This window comes from Pseudophryne corroboree, chromosome 3 (assembly GCF_028390025.1).
Source record: "Pseudophryne corroboree isolate aPseCor3 chromosome 3, aPseCor3.hap2, whole genome shotgun sequence".
In the NCBI taxonomy this organism is placed as follows: domain Eukaryota; kingdom Metazoa; phylum Chordata; class Amphibia; order Anura; family Myobatrachidae; genus Pseudophryne; species Pseudophryne corroboree.
The window spans coordinates 665262114-665276775 of record NC_086446.1 but is presented as its reverse complement, the minus strand read 5'-3'; the positions used below and the strand labels follow the sequence as shown (position 1 = coordinate 665276775).

At 44.9% G+C, this 14662-nt stretch overlaps 1 long non-coding RNA gene across 1 annotated transcript; it reads right to left on the bottom strand.

The window, feature by feature from the left end:
- Positions 1-5285: 5285 nt before the first annotated feature.
- LOC135058144 (uncharacterized) lies at positions 5286-13902 on the bottom strand. The gene is made up of 4 exons (XR_010244636.1): positions 13802-13902; positions 13328-13706; positions 5843-6335; positions 5286-5580 (listed from the first exon to the last, which is right to left on the bottom strand). It is a non-coding gene; the product is annotated as an uncharacterized LOC135058144 (long non-coding RNA).
- Positions 13903-14662: the final 760 nt, after the last annotated feature.

The window sequence follows — 14662 nt, the reverse complement described above, 5'->3', positions numbered from 1 at the left end:
AATTCTGACCCAAACACTCTCTCTAACTACTGTCCCATTTCTCAGCTAACATGTCTCTCCAAGCTATTAGAGAGACCTGCCTACACTTGCATTACACACTTTCTTAACTCCCACAACTTACTGGACCCACTTCAGTCAGGCTTTCGTGCCCAACACTCCACAGAGATGGCACTGACCAAAGAAGTGAATGATCTGGTCACTGCTAGATCAAAAGCCCATTACACACTTCTTATTCTTCTAGATCTCTCTGCTGCTTTTGACACTGTTGACCACTCTCTTCTCATATAAACATTATAATCCCTAGGTCTTCAGGACACAGCCCTTACTTGGTTCTCACCCTACCTATCTAATCGCTCTTTCAGTTTTCACTTCTCTGATTCTACCTCCTCTTCTCTACCTCAATCAGTTGGAGTACCACAAGGCTCAGTCTTAGGTCCTCTGCTTTTCTAATTCGAAACCTTCCCTCCCACAATTTCACTATCTATAAATGGTACCACTATCTCATCTAGCCCCCAAGTCTTGGAGTAATCCTTGACTCTTCCCTCTCTTCAAACCACACATTCAGCACCTATGACAAACCTGTCATTTTAATCTCAAAAATGTTTCCAGGATCAGACCCTTTTTCACCCAGGATGCCACTAAGACCCTTATCTACTCAATGGTCATCTCCAGACTGGACTACTGTAATCTTCTCCTGACTGGCATCCCTAACACATACATCTCTCCACTATAATCTATCCTCAATGTTGCAGCCTGGCTCATCTTCCTCACCAAACGCACTACATCCACCTCACCTCTCTTACTAGTCCTTCACTGGCACCCCTAACCCTTCAGAATCCATTTCAAACTTCTCAGACTCACTTACAAAGCCCTCATTCTTCTCCCAGTTACATCTCTGACCTTATCTCCCTTTACACTCCCACCTATCCTCTTCGCTCTGCTAAGGCATGCGGCCTCTCCTGCCTTCTGATTACCTCCTCCCACTCCTACCTCCAAGATTTTGCACGTACTGCTCCCAGTAGTGGATCTTGCCACGGGCAAGTAGGACTTTTGCCCGGGGCGCCGCCTTCCGGAGGGCGCCGCACCATGGCAAGATCCGCCACTGCTGTGCCCTCCGCTGCCCGCTGTGTCCCCCGGCTGTGTCCCCTGTAAAGGAAACTAGACGCTACGCATCTAGTTTCCCTTCGTGGAGAGGACCTTTGCTGTGCGGTGTGCGATGATGTCATCGCGCACCGCACAGCAAAGGTCCTCTCCATGAAGGGAACTAGACACTATGCGTCTAGTTTCTCTTCGTGGAGAGGACCTTTTGCTGTGCGGTGCGCAATGACGTCATCGCGCACCGCTCAGCATTTAAGCGGCGCTACTACTGTACAGGGGGCATAACTGACCATGCCCCCTGTATTAAGCCACGCCCCCATTCCCTGCCCGGGGTGCAGAGAGGGCTCGAACCGGCCCTGACTGCTCCCTTTTACTGGAATTCTCTACCCCCCCAACTCTGCACCTATCTACAAAACTTCAAGCGTGCTCTCAAGACACACTTCTTCACCAAACCCAACCATCTCTTATTCTAAGCCTTCTGTGGCCCACTCTCCCTTTCTATCCAATCTGTGTCACCCCAGTCTGTGTGCCCATCCCCTTTAGAATGTAAGCTCTCACAAGCAGGGTCCTCTTCCCTTATGTGCTTTTACGTCTCTTACTTAACTTATCTTCTTTTCAATACTCCCTTTGATGGCACCAAATCCTTGTTTTTATGCCACCCTGATACTTATTACAGTGCTATCTACTGACGTAGCTATGTTTATATACCCTGTACTTGTCCTACACGCATTCAATCTGTCTGTAAATCATCTTACATGCACCTAAAAAACATATCCAAAATAATCCTTATCTTACACAAGACACTGCAAAAACTCTAATCCATGCACTCATCATCTCCCACATTGATTATTGTAATAGTCTCCTTACTGGTGTTCCCAAACATAGGCCCTCATTCCGAGTTGTTCGCTCGTTCTTTTTCATCGCATCGCAGTGAAAATCCGCTTAGTACGCATGCGCAAAGTTCGCACTGCGACTGCGCCAAGTAACTTTACTATGAAGAAAGTATTTTTACTCACGGCTTTTTCTTCGCTCCGGCGATCGTAATGTGATTGACAGGAAATGGGTGTTACTGGGCGGAAACACGGCGTTTCAGGGGCGTGTGGCTGAAAACACTACCGTTTCCGGAAAAAACGCAGGAGTGGCCGGAGAAACGGTGGGAGTGCCTGGGCGAACGCTGGGTGTGTTTGTGACGTCAAACAGGAATGACAAGCACTGAACTGATCGCACAGGCAGAGTAAGTCTGAAGCTACTCTGAAACTGCTAAGTAGTTAGTAATCGCAATATTGCGAATACATCGGTCGCAATTTTAAGAAGCTAAGATTCACTCCCAGTAGGCGGCGGCTTAGCGTGTGTAACTCTGCTAAATTCGCCTTGCGACCGATCAACTCGGAATGAGGGCCATAGGCTTTCACCACTACAATCCATTTTAAATGCAGCTGCAAGGCTAATCTTCCTTGCATGACATTCTTTGTCCGCTGATCCACTCTGTCAGTCCCTCCATTGGTTACCGGTATTCTACCGTGTTAAATATAAAATACTTTTATTTACATACAAGGCTATTGACCAAACTGCACCATCATACATCTCTTCACTCATCTCAAAATATGAATGAGGGCTTTGTAAGTGATTGTGAGAAGCTTGAAATGGATTCTGAAGGGGAAGGGGAGCCAGTGAAGGGCTAATAAGAGAGGAGAGGTGGATGTAGTGCGTTTGGTGAGGAAGATGACCTGGGCAGCAGCATTGAGGATAGATTGGAGTGGAGAGATATATGTGTTAGGGATGCCAGTCAGGAGGAAATTACAGTAGTCCAGTCTAGAGATGACCAGTGAGTAGATAAGGGTCTTAGGGCCTAATTCAGACCTGATTATAGCAGCAACTTTGTTAGCAGATGGGCAAAACCATGTGCACTGCAGATGGGGCAGGTGTAACATGTGCAGAGAGAGTTAGATTTGGGTGGGGTGTGTTAAACTGAAATCTAAATTGCAGTGTAAAAATAAAGCATCCAGTATTTACCCTGCACAGAAACAATATAATGCACCCAAATCTAACTGTCTCTGCACATTATATCTCCCCCCCCCCCCCCCCCCCCGCAGTGCACATGGTTTTGCCCATCTGCTAACAAATATGCTGCTATGATCAGGTCTGTATTAGGCCCTTAGTGGCATCCTGGATGAGAAAGGGTCTAATTCTGGAAATATTTTTGAGATGAAAATGACAGGTTTGTGATACAGTAGGTGCTGAATGTGTAAGGGAGAGTTGGTGGTAAGGGAGAGGAGGTGGCTGGTTGCTGATTTTTTGGTGGGATGTGATGTCCTGACATATGGAGTCAGTTTGGGATGTGAAGAAAATGGCAAAGTCAAGAGCAGAGAGTGAAGGGAAAGACAAGGTGGGAGTGGGCGGAGGAGGGAGTTGAGAGTGGCAAAGAGGCATTTGGGTTGGAAGACTGGGAGGATATGAAGTTCTTGAAGTATGACTGTTTAGCGAGGGAAAGGGCAGCACTGAATGAAGAGAGCATAAGTTTGAAATGGAGGAGGTGTGCCTTAGAGTGTGATTTCCTCCACTGTTGCTCAACAGTACTTGAGCATTTTTGTAAATATCTGGTGCATTTGGTGTGCCAGGGTTGAGGTGTTGATCTGTGAGGGTGGTTGGTGGAGCAACAGAGTCAAGGGCAGAAGTAAAGGAAGCATTGTATAGGGATGTGGCTTGTTCAGGGCATGAAAGAGACAGTATAGGAGAGAGAAGTGAGTCGAACAGGGAGGATAGAAAATTGTTGTCAGTAGCCTCGATGTTGCATTTAGTGATGGTTGCTTTAGGAGTTAGAGAGGGAGTAGCAGAGAGATATAAGTTAAAGGAGAGCATGTACTGGTCTGAGAGGGGAAATGGGGAGTTGAAGAAATCAGAAATATCACAGCAGTGAGTGAAGACAAAATCCATTGAGCTCCCATTCACATGGGAGGGGGAGTAGGTCCACTGGGAGAGACCGAGTAAAGATGTAAGGTTAAGGAGTTTAGAGGCAGAAGATTTTGTGGGGATATCAATTGGGATGTGGAAGTTGCCTAAGATAATGGAAGGAATGTCAGAAGAGAGGAAGACAGGAAGCAAAGTTGTAAAGGAATTTGGAGGGCATGCCAAGGATGTGGTAAATAACAGCTACTCAGATGAAAAGGTTGTAAGAGGCGGATAGCATGGACCTCAAATATAGAGAATGTAAGGGATGTTTCTGGGGGGATGAGTTGGTAGGAGTAGCTAGAGGGTAAAATAATCCCAACACCACCACCTTGGCAACCTCCAGGTTGGTGTGTGTGTGTGAAAATGTGAGGCCCCCAGCAGAGAGAGCAGCAGGAGAAGTGGTGTTAGACAGAGTAATCCAGGTTTCTGTAATGGCTAGTAGATGCAGGGAGTTGGAGATAAAAAGGTCATGGTTGGGGACCAGTTCGTTACAAACAGATCTGTCATTCCATAGTGCATAGGATAAGGGGTGTGAGTTTGATGGATTGATGCAAATGAGATTATCAGGGTTGCTCCATCATTGAGGGGATATTCATTTGGATGAAAGGGATAAAGCGGGCATAGTGTTAGTGTGGGCTTCTGAGCTAGGAGGGGTAACTGCATGAGGAGAGCAGGGAGGGAATGCAATGTGATGTAGATGGAGTTGAGGTGAGGTGACAGAGAATGGAGGGAGGAAACTGGGCTGAGTGGTGTGGTAGTAGGACCATGATGGGGCAGAAGTGACTGAAAGTGGGGATACAGGAAGAGAGGAGGGGAAGGAAGGCAGAGGGGTGGATGGGAAAATAACTTCCTTGGCCATGGTTACATTTACCCTTGCAACCACTATGAGTATTTTTGTTTGAAAATGGAAAGAATGTATAATTTCTGAATGTCTGCCATTGTTTGCCACAGATTTTGGCCCTTTTATAGACTCAAACAAAACACACAAAAACATACACATCACCTACTTTAAAAATTCCAAACCTTTTCTAAACACTTACTTTGTTGGTTTTGGGATGTTGGCTCTGCAGCATCAGCCCCCGAAGCTGTGCCCTCACCATTATTAGTGTCGAAGGTTGTTTGGCTACGAAAGTGAGAGGGGGTTTCAGAAGTAGAGGCAGAGGGGGTTTGTAAGTGAGAGGGAGAGGGGGGTTCAGAAGAAGAGGTAGAGGAGGATTGTAAGTGAGAGGGAGAGGGGTATTCAGAAGAAGAGGCAGAGGAGGATTGTGAGAGTGAGAGGGGGGTTCAGAAGGAGAGGCAGAGGGGGGTTGTAAGTGAGAGGGAGAGGGGGTTTCAGAAGCAGAGGCAGAGGTTTATTCAAAGTGAGAGGGAGTTCAGATGGAGAGGCAGAGGGGGATTGGAAGTGAGAGGGAGAGGGGAATTCGAAAGACGAGGCAGGCGGGGGTTGTGGCGGTGACTCAGAGGGTGCCTTTGCTTGCCTCCTGATGTTAGCCAGATGGCGTCTCTGCCTCCTGCATTGTCGTTGTGCCTGGCCTAAACAAGGTTGTAGTAAATAATACCAATTATAAGGAGATTCAAAAATTCATAGGTTGTCAAAATAACTTCCATGGCCATGGTTACATTTACCCTTGCAACCACTATGAGTGTTTTTGTTTGAAAATGGGAAGAATGTATAATTTCTGAATGTCTGCCATTGTTTGCCACAGATTTTGGCCATTTTATAGACTCAAACAAAACACATAAAAACATACACATCACCTACTTTAAAAATTCCAAACCATTTCTAAACACTTACTTTGTTGGCTTTGGAATGTTGGCTCTGCAGCATCAGCCCCCGAAGCTGTGCCCTCACCATTATTAGTGTTGAAGGTTGTTTGGGTACGAAAGTGAGAGGGGGTTTCAGAAGTAGAGGCAGAGGGGGGTTGTAAGTGAGAGGGAGAGGGGGGTTCAGAAGAAGAGGCAGAGGAGGATTGTAAGTAAGAGGGAGAGGGGGTTTCAGAAGAAGAGGCAGAGGAGGATTGTGAGAGGGGGTTCAGATGGAGAGGCAGAGGGTGACTGGAAGTGAGAGGGAGAGGGGGGTTCAGATGGAGAGGCAGAGGGAGATTGTAAGTGAGAGGGAGAGGGGGGTGCAGATGGAGAGGCAGAGGGTGATTGGAAGTGAGAGGGAGAGGGGGATTCGGAAGACGAGGCAGGCGGGGGTTGTGGCGGTGACTCAGAGGGTGCCCTTGCTTGCCTCCGGATGTTAGCCAGATGGCGTCTCTGCCTCCTGCGTTGTCGTTGTGCCTGGCCTAAACAAGGTTGTAGTAAATGATACCAATTAATCTATGAATTTTGTACATTTGCAAGCATAAAATCCAAAATCGATAATGTTATGTGTTTTTTGTGTCGACAAATGGAGGCATTATGTGAAATTTACTTAGATGGAATTTATATTTAAGATGGGATGTTGGCCAAAGCAACCAATCTGATCTAAGGTTTCATATTGTAGAATGTGCTAGTTAAGTGAGAAGTTGAATCGTATTGGTTGCTATGGGCAACATCCCTTCTAAAATAAAATGCTACATTTTTTGTGTTAAAAACATAAGGTCTGCTGACATTTTGCTATACAGACATCGCACACAGACAAACAAACACATACATTAACACACCAGCACAAACTCACTGACACCCAAATACACACTAACAAACAAACAAACACACACACACTCACTAACAAACACACTAACAAACTCAGATGCTGATACCACTCTAACATGCATGTTTACTTATGCGTGGGTACTTATGCATGTCTACTGACGCCTGCGTATGTCTGCTCGAATACTCATGTTGGCAATGGCATATGTGCAATAATATCTGCTATTAATAATATTTACTTGATACTGATTGGTTAAGGTATTAAAGATGGCTGACATATTTCCATATTTAAATTATCATTATAACTTTATGGATTACAAACACTAAACAATTGTGACATTGCTGTGATTGGTTAATGGGCAAAAGATGCCTGACATGTACTGTGAATATAAAATATATAATTAGAAGTGTATGACTTATAAAAGGCTCAAAATTAGAGGATAGTGGTGTAGCATACTTCTTATGGTATTGTGTTGTCGCATACTTCTTTCTCAGGTGCGTGCGTACATACGCAATGGTAAGGCATGTCAGTGGCTTGTACCAATTTTTCTGCAACAGTAAGCTCACATTTACTCTCTAAAACACACACCTCAGATGTTAGCTCTGACTTTGTTGAGACCAATATACTAATTAAAAGTAATTCTTAACAAAAAATGTTCCTAAAAACTATTGTGGCCTTTCATGATTTTTATTTACATCATTAAAACTGTATTTGGTAATGTCAAAAAAACATGATAATAAAGAAATAAATCTCAGTTCTGATTATTTAGAAACATAACAATTAGAGATGAGTGGGTTCGGTGCGCTGAGAACCGAACCCCCCCAAACTCCACGTGGTTTACACGGGTCCGAGGCAGACTCGGTTATTCCTGCCTGACTCAGAAAACCCGAACGAGACAAAAAATCATCATCCCGCTGTCAGATTCTCGCAAGATTCGGATTCCATATAAAGAGCCACGCGTCGCCGCCATTTTCACTCGTGCATTGTAGAGAGAGCGGAGAGAACGTGGCTATGTTCTCTCAGTGGAAAGCTCAATATCAGTGCTTACTTATTGCTGCTCAGTAATACTAGTAGTGTGTCTCCTGCTCAGTGTCAGTTCTAGTATTCTCATCAGCGCTCAGTATCACTGTTCATTGTCTTGTGCTGCATTGTGGTGACCAGTATAATACAGTATATTACTAATAGTCCACTGCTGCATCTTGGTGGTCATTCCGAGTTGTTCGCTCGGTAAATTTTTTCGCATCGCTGCGATTTTCCGCTTAGTGCGCATGCGCAATGTCCGCACTGCGACTGCGCCAAGTAAATTTGCTATGCAGTTAGGAATTTTACTCACGGTTTTTTCTTCGTTCTGGTGATCGTAATGTGATTGACAGGAAGTGGGTGTTTCTGGGCGGAAACAGGCCGTTTTATGGGAGTGTGTGAAAAAACGCTACCGTTTCTGAAGAAAACACGGGAGTGGCTGGAGAAACGGAGGAGTGTCTGGGCGAACGCTGGGTGTGTTTGTGACGTCAAACCAGGAACGACAAGCACTGAACTGATCGCAGATGCCGAGTAAGTCTCGAGCTACTCAGAAACTGCACAGAGATGTATTTTCGCAATAATGCGAATCTTTCGTTCGCAATTTTAAGAAGCTAAGATTCACTCCCAATAGGCGGCAGCTTAGCGTGTGCAATGCTGCTAAAAGCAGCTTGCGAGCGAACAACTCGGAATGATGGCCCTTGCTGCTCTGCGTCAGTTCTAGTATACTATCCTCATCAGTGCTCAGTATCACTGCTCATTGTCTTGTGCTGCATTGTGGTGACCAGTATACTACAGTACATTACTAATAGTCTAGTGCTGCATCTTGCTGCTCTGTGTCAGTTCTAGTATCCTCATCAGTGCTCAGTATCACTGCTCATTGTCTTGTGCTGCATTGTGGTGACCAGTGTACTACAGTACATTACTAATAGTCCAGTGCTGCATCTTGCTGCTCTGTGTCAGTTCTAGTATCCTCATCAGTGCGCAGTATTACTGCTCATTGTCTTGTGCTGCATTGTAGTGACCAGTATACTACAGTACATTACTACAAGTCCAGTGTCTTATGCTGCATCTTGCTGCTGTAGGGTGCTGTGGTAGTGTCCTGTCACTGCATAGGTCATCATCATTCCAGTCACAGCGGTATCTGGTATCTATCTAGTGGTATCTAATTCCAGACATTACTGCCATCTAATTCCAGATATATTACTGGCATATAATTCCACACATTAAAAAATGGAGAACAAAAATTTGGAGGGTAAAATAGGAAAAGATCAAGATCCACTTCCACCTAGTGCTGAAGCTGCTGCCACTAGTCATGGCAGAGATGATGAAATGCCATCAATGTCGTCTGCCAAGGCTGATTCCCAATGTCATAGTAGAGAGCATGTAAAATCCAACAAACAAAAGTTCAGTAAAATGACCCAAAAAACTAAATTAAAAGCGTCTGAGGAGAAGCGTAAACTTGCCAATATGCCATTTACGACACGGAGTGACAAGGAACGGCTGAGGCCCTGGCCTATGTTCATGGCTAGTGGTTCAGCTTCACATGAGGATGGAAGCACTCATCCTCCCGCTAGAAAAATGAAAATATTTAAGCTGACAAAAGCACAGCAAAGAACTGTGCATTCTTCTAAATCACAAATCCCCAAGGAGAGTCCATTTGTGTCGGTTGCGATGCCTGACCTTCCCAACACTGGATGGGAAGAGGTGGCTCCTTCCACCATTTGCACGCCCCCTGCAAGTGCTGGATGGAGCACCCACAGTCCAATGGAAGATGTCACTGTTGAAGTACACCAGGATGAGGATATCAGTGTTGCTGGCGCTGAGGAGGAAATTGACAAGGAGGATTCTGATGGTGAGGTGGTTTGTTTAAGTCAGGCACCCGGGAAGACACCTGTTGTCTGTGGGATGAATAAGGCCATTGACATGCCTGGTCAAAATACAAAAAAAATCACCTCTTCGGTGTGGAATTATTTCAACAGAAATGCGGACAACTGGTGTCAAGCCGTGTGTTGCCTTTGTCAAGCTGTAATAAGTAGGAGTAAGGACGTTAACCACCTAGGAACATCCTCCCTCATACGTCACCTGGAGCGCATTCATCAGAAGTCATTGACAAGTTCAAAAACTTTGGGTGACAGCGGAAGCAGTCCACTGACAACAAAATCCCTTCTTCCTCTTGTACCCAAGCTCCTGCAAACCACACCACCAACTTCCTCAATCTCAATTTCCTACTTAGACAGGAACGCCAACAGTCCTGCAGGCCATGTCACTGGCAAGTCTGACGAGTCCTCTCCTAACTGGGATTCCTCCGATGGATCCTTAAGTGGAACGCCTTCTGCTGCTGTTGCTGTAGGTGCTGCTGTTGTTGCTGCTGGGAGTCGAGGGGAAGTCGGAAGACCACTTGTACTACTTCCAGTAAGCAATTGACTGTCCAACAGTTCTTTGCGAGGAAGATGAAATATCACAGCAGTCATCCTGTTGCAAAGCGGATAACTCAGGCCTTGACAACAATGTTGGTGTTAGACATGCATATGGTATCCACCGTTAGTTCACAGGGACTTAGAGAATTGCTTGAGGCAGTGTGTCCCCAGTACCAAATACCATCTAGGTTCCACTTCTCTAGGCAGGCGATACCGAGAATGTACACAGACGTCAGAAAAAGAGTCACCAGTTTCCTAAAAAATGCAGTTGTACCCACTGTCCACTTAACCACGGACATGTGGACAAGTGGAGCAGGGCAGACTAAGGACTATATGACTGTGATAGCCCACTGGGTAGATGTATTGCCTCCCGCAGCAACAACACCAGCAGCGGCACCAGTAGCAGCATCTCGCAAATGCCAACTCATTCCTAGGCAGGCTACACTTTGTATCACCGCTTTCCATAAGAGGCACACAGCTGACAACCTCTTACGGAAACTGAGGAACATCATCGCAGATTGGCTTACCCCAATTGGACTCTCCTGGGGATTTGTGACATCAGACAACGCCACCAATATTGTGCGTGCATTACATCTGGGCAAATTCCAGCACATCCCATGTTTTGCACATACAATGAATTTGGTGGTGTAGAATTTTTTAAAAAATGACAGGGGCATGCAGAAGATGCTGTCGGTTGTCCCGAAGAATTGTGGGCCACTTTTGGCATTCAGCCACCGCGTGCCGAAGACTGGAGCACCAGCAAACACTCCTGAACACATGCCGTGCCATCAGCTGAAGCAAGAGGTGGTAACGAGGTAGAATTCAACCCTCTATATGCTTCAGAGGATGGAGGAGCAGCAAAAGGCCATTCAAGCCTATACATATGTCTACGATATAGGCAAAGGAGGGGGAATGCAACTGACTCAAGTGCAGTGGAGAATGATTTCCATGTTGTGCAAGGTTCTCCAACCCTTTGAACTTGCCACATGTGATGTCAGCTCAGACACTGCCAGCCTAAGTCAGGTCATTCCCCTCATCAGGCTTTTGCAGAAGCAGCTGGAGATATTGAAGGAGGAGCAATAACGGAGCGATTCCGCTAGGCATGTGGGACTTGTGGATGGAGCCCTTCATTCGCTTAACCAGGATTCACGGGTGGTCAATCTGTTGAAATCATAGCACTACATTTTGGCCACCGCGCTTGATCCTAGGTTTAAAGACTACGTTGTATCTCTCTTTCTGCAGATGTTCAAAGACATGCTGGTGAGACACTTGTCAACTCAAGCGGAACGTGACCCGCCAACAGCTCCTCCTTCATTTTCTACCGCCACTGGAGCTGCCAGGAAAAGGATAAAATTTCCGAAACCACCCGCTGGCGGTGATGCAGTGCAGTCAGGAGAAAGTGCTGACATCTGGTCCGGACTGAAGGACCTGCCAACGATTTCTGACATGTCGTCTACTGTCACTGCATATGATTCTGTCACTATTGAAAGAATTGTGGAGGATTATATGAGTGACAGCATCCAAGTAGGCATGTCAGACAGTCCGTACTTATACTGGCAGGAAAAAGAGGCAATTTGGAGGCCCTTGCACAAACTGTCTTTATTTTACCTAAGTTGCCCCCCCCCCCCCCCCCCCCTCTCCAGTGTGTACTCCAAAAGAGTGTTTAGTGCAGCCGGTAACCTTGTCAGCGATCGGCGTAGGAGGTTACTTCCAGAAAATGTGGAGAAAATTATGTTCATCAAAATTAATTTTAATCAATTCCTCAATGGAGACATTTACCAGCAATTGCCTCCAGAAAGTACACAGGGACCTGTGATGGTGGATTCCAGTGCGGACAAATTAATACTCTGTGAGGAGGGGGATGTACACAGTGAAAAGGGGTGAGGAATCGGAGGATGAGGAAGAGGGGGACATCTTGCCTCTGTAGAGCCAGTTTGTGCAATGAGAGATTGATTGCTACTTTTTTTGGTGGGGGCCCAAACCAACCAGTCATTTCAGCCACAGTCGTGTGGCAGACCCTGTCGCTGAAATGATGGGTTTGTTAAAGTGTGCATGTACTGTTTATACAACATAAGGGTGGGTGGGAGGTACAATTCCTTCTTGCACCTCTTTTTTTTAATTTATCTTTGCCTCATGTGCTGTTTGGGGACTATTTTTTTAAGTGCCATCCTGTCTGACACTGCAGTGCCACTCCTAGATGGGCCAGGTGTTTGTGCCGCCCTCTTGGGTCGCTTAGCTTAGTCATCCAGCGTCCTCGGTGCAAATTTTAGGACTAAAAATAATATTGTGAGGTGTTAGGAGTTCAGAATAGACTGGAAATGAGTGGAAATTATGGTTATTGACCTTAATACTATAGGATCAAAATTAATTATTTTAAGCGGTTTTTGAGGGTTTTTGGGAAAAAAACCCACCCAAATCCAAAACGCACCCAATTCCGACAAAAATTAGAAAGGGAGGTTTTGCCAAAATGCGTCCGAATCCAAAACACGACCGCAGAACTGAATCCAAAACCAAAACCCAAAACACAAAACCCGAAAAATGCCCGCTGCACATCTCTACAATTTATTTGAACTTTTTAAGGGGAAAAAGCAAAAAAAGATATGTTGGTCCCAGATATCCACTCTTCAAAGGCTATTCGGTATTATGTTGGAAAAGGGAAAGAATGAAAAACAAAATAAGTTGTTTTTTTTTAGTATGTGACATTCATTGTGCTCTAATCAACAACAGTTTGAATATGAGTTTGTTAAAGCACATTGCATGGCTAATTTTGCAGGTTAAATAACATGTTGTTACCATGTCAACAACCATGAGTACTGCATCATCAACCCTACTTCAATACTGGCTAGCATCATTCTCCTTGGAATTAGGAATATATGAATGCGCAACTAGCCTTTTGGAATCTAATGGTATTTTTTGGCAAACATCTCAGGCTACTACAAACTTAAATGTCCTGTATGTACATTAACATTTACATTGTGTTTGTTACACACATGACGTTAGGTCAGGACCCCTGTGCTCACACCAGCCTGCTGGAAACACAGACCAAACAACATTACTTTACATAACTGCAGCCATACACGATATAATTTTAGGAAACCCAAAACAAAATCAGAGCCTAAAAGCCAACGTGTTTTGTGTAGTATAAATAAGTAAAGCATGTCAGAAAGGTAACACTTAATCACCAGCAATAGAAACGAAAAATACATACCCAAAATATTTGTTCACCACTTTATCACGGAAGATCCTCCCTCTTACTTCTGATGTCACTGGGCCATCATCTTCATCATCCTCCTCATCATCCTCCTTCTCAGGCAACATGTCCTCATCGGTAAATGGCACCCGACTCCTTATTGCGATGTTATGCAACACACAACACAGGACCACAATTTTGGAAACTATTTCCAGCGAATACAACCGTGTGCCACCAGTTTGGTGTATGCAGCGAAATCAGCTTTTTAATAGCCCAAAACACCGCTCTACAACCTGCCTGGTGGCTGTAAGCACTGTGTTGTAATTTGTTTGGGGTCCTGGTGTGGGGTTGGAATAAGGAGTCAGGAGCCAAGGCGTGTTGGGATAGCCACTATCTCCTGAAATCTTTAACAATGAAATGTATGTTAAAAACTAAGCAATGTATAATGTTTTCAATAAGGCACAATAAGCAAACAAGATAGCCAACACTTACCCAACAACCACGCATCACCACCTTGCATCACTAATAATCTTTGCAAAATCCCTGACTGCTTTATTACATGAGAATCATGTGTGCATCCTGGAAACTGAGCGTTCAGGGATAGAATCTGGAGGGATGAATCACATACAACCATTATATTTAAGGAATGAAAGTGTTTCCTGTTTCGGTAAATTCTTTCACTCTTAGAAGGTGGAACTAATGGAATATGTGATCCATCCACTACCCCTATAACATGTGGGAAGCCAGCTAAATCACGAAAATTCTGCTTCACCACACGTAGGGACTCCTCATCTACAGGCATGGAAATTGGCTGATGCGGGCCAGGAAAGCATCACAGATGCACTTCAGGATCCGGCTGAATGATGGCTGGGAGAACCCAGCCATCAGACCAACAGTTCTTTGAAATGATCCTGACGCACAAAAATGTAACACACCTAAAAATTGTGTCAGGGGTGATATTGATGTAGGACTGACTCTTTGTTTTTCAAGATCACTCTTTATTATGGAAAGAGTATCTAAAATGATGTATGCTGGTAGCCTAAATAGGCCGATCACATCATCATCATCAGGCATTCCAAACAGGGTGACACGTGTGCAAAAGATCTTAGCCCTTGCATGCCTTTGTTGCCTTTGGGTTTGTGGATGAGGATGGGAGGATTCTGCATCCATGAGGTTTAACAACACACTATATGACAACTGAATCAAAACACAACAAATTAAATGAGCATATAATGTTAATATTTTTTTAAAAACTTATCTTTGCTTTCACACAAAAAGCCCTTACTGGTGCCAAATTAGACATATTGAAGGTATCCTGAAATAACAAAGTTGCATTAACATACAAACCACAAC